Below are 2290 nucleotides of genomic sequence, written 5' to 3'. Positions count from 1 at the left end.
GATGGCCGACAACTTAGAGATACCTCTGTAATTGTTGGCATCCAATTTGCTACCTTTTTTGTGGAGAGGAATAACGAATGATTCCTTCCAAATAAGGGGAAAGTGGGAGGTTTCTAGCGATGTGATGCTCGTTTAGCGACCGCTGATAAGGCTGACGGCAGCGGCGATCAAAACAAAAGGAAAAAACCCAATACAGGGTGTCTCGTTCCCAAACATAAGCTTTTTGTATTATTTCAGAATTTTGGTATTCATTTTATAAAATTCGGGCAACTATATCATATAGTCATATAGTCATATAGAAACGATCGGTAGATGTGGAGAAAACTGTGAAGCTGGGAGTTTTATTTTAGATTAAAGATATAAAATATAGATACAAATACAATATAAAAAGGGGAAAGAAAAGGAGGGTCCACTCCCGCGGGACTGCCGCAAAGCTATACTTCACGGGGCGGTCAGGTGCCGCTCATCGTTCGCCGTCCGTGCGTCACATCTTTTCGCGGCGCCTCAGCTCTTTCAGTACGGTTGCTGCCATATTAGTAACCGCTTCCCACATGGGCGGCGCCTCCAGCATACACCCCATAATGTTTTCTGGTGTGAGGCGACAGTTTGTTGCTGCTTCCAAGAGCATGAGAAAAATGCATGCTCTGCGTCCTCAATGACTCCGCTGCCGCAGTAATCGCAGAACGGATCAGTGTCGTGTTTGAACCTGTGTAGGTATGCCTTGAAACATCCATGGCCTATGTACTGTAATCGTCAAACTGTAATAGTCAAACTGTAAATATAAGAGGTAATCGCAGAACGGATCAGCCTCGTGTTTGAACCTGTGTAGGTATGCCTTGAAACATCCATGGCCTGTGTACTGTAATTGTCAAACTGTAAATATAATAGGTATAGGTAAAGGTAATGAAACTTGATAATACTTTGTTCTTTTTGCTATTGTATGTATGGTAGTTTCAATTCGGCGTGCCGAAGTTAGCTTCCTTTCCTGTTATTTGTAACAAAACAAAACAAAACTAAAATAATCTCGAGCCGGCTAAATGAAATCTCTAAAATTGTTAAAATATTTAACGTAAATTTAAATTATTACTTACTTTAATTTTTGAATATCGTTATAGTATGTTAGTAATAGAACCCATTCAAAGGTTTAAAAAATTCTTGTTTTCTTTTTCATAAAAGTGATGCAAATTTACAAAAAACATCGGACAAAACTCAGCCACACTCATCAGAAGAAGATGAATATGATAATGGGGACATAACGGGTTATGCATATGAAAGTGTTGATAACTTTGGAAATATCTATAATGTAAGCCGAGCAGTATTTTTTAATTCTCATCTACTGTATTTACCAATTATCAGAAAAATCATCCGGTTGGAATAATGTCAAAGTGGACAATAAAAGATTTTATTGGTCCCAATGTGAATAAAAACATTATAAATAGAAACAGCTATATGGGTAAGTTTAAATTTAAATAAAATTAAGAAAAATTTTAAACCTTTTTATATATTAGAATACGACAACAACTACATATCTCAGTTGGCTCATTACAAAAGTCCATCCTCCACGTCAGATTTATCGAAGGAAAAAAAGGAAATAAGGTTTAGAGACATAACAGACATCGCACTTACTACATTGGCATTTTTATCATTTGGAATGTTTACTTTGCAGGTTTTAATGTGCATAGTAATGGTAAGACATTCAAAATATTTTTTTAAATTTTATAATGTGTAACGCCCCAAATCTGGGGAGTACAAACGCTAAGCCAACACCGTGCCGAAGATTATCGGATTCACCATATTTTACCACTACGTTTTGTTATTATTACATTAGGCTAAGTAAACTAAGCTGTAAATATTACTATAATTCTCATTCCATATTTTTCCATTACCTTTCTGTCATTATTATATTAGGCTAATCAAACTCTCAGTAAATATTAGTATTACTCTTATTAGTATTAGTTTCTCATGATTACGACAACTCAAAAACCCTCAGAAACAAACTATATGGCAACCCGCGAGTATTTCTAGCCGAGACACGACCAACGAAAAGTTCCCCCCTCACTTGATATCGCACTTGCCGCGATCGATAGGCCAATCGATAGCGGCTAAGCATATCGATAAACGCGACGCTTCTCTGAAGTGCGACCACCCGTTTTTTCACTCTCTCATCCTTTTCGAGAACTCGCCGACGTGCGTTCGATCGCCGCTTCGACGCCGCCACGCGCAGAAAAGAAAAACACGTGCTCAGATCGCAAACGGGGAGACACTCAGGGCTGAATCTGGGCATCCACAA

The 2290-nt window shown here is 38.2% G+C and overlaps 1 long non-coding RNA gene across 1 annotated transcript; it reads left to right on the top strand.

Moving 5' to 3' along the window:
- The first annotated feature begins 1203 nt into the window (after positions 1-1203).
- On the top strand, positions 1204-1729 carry LOC138928966 (uncharacterized). Its single transcript, XR_011445375.1, has 3 exons — positions 1204-1303; positions 1357-1453; positions 1509-1729. It is a non-coding gene; the product is annotated as an uncharacterized lncRNA (long non-coding RNA).
- Positions 1730-2290: the final 561 nt, after the last annotated feature.

The sequence above is a fragment of the Drosophila kikkawai genome, chromosome 3R (genome assembly GCF_030179895.1).
Source record: "Drosophila kikkawai strain 14028-0561.14 chromosome 3R, DkikHiC1v2, whole genome shotgun sequence".
NCBI classification, from domain to species: domain Eukaryota; kingdom Metazoa; phylum Arthropoda; class Insecta; order Diptera; family Drosophilidae; genus Drosophila; species Drosophila kikkawai.
This window is presented reverse-complemented; position numbering and strand designations above follow the sequence as displayed.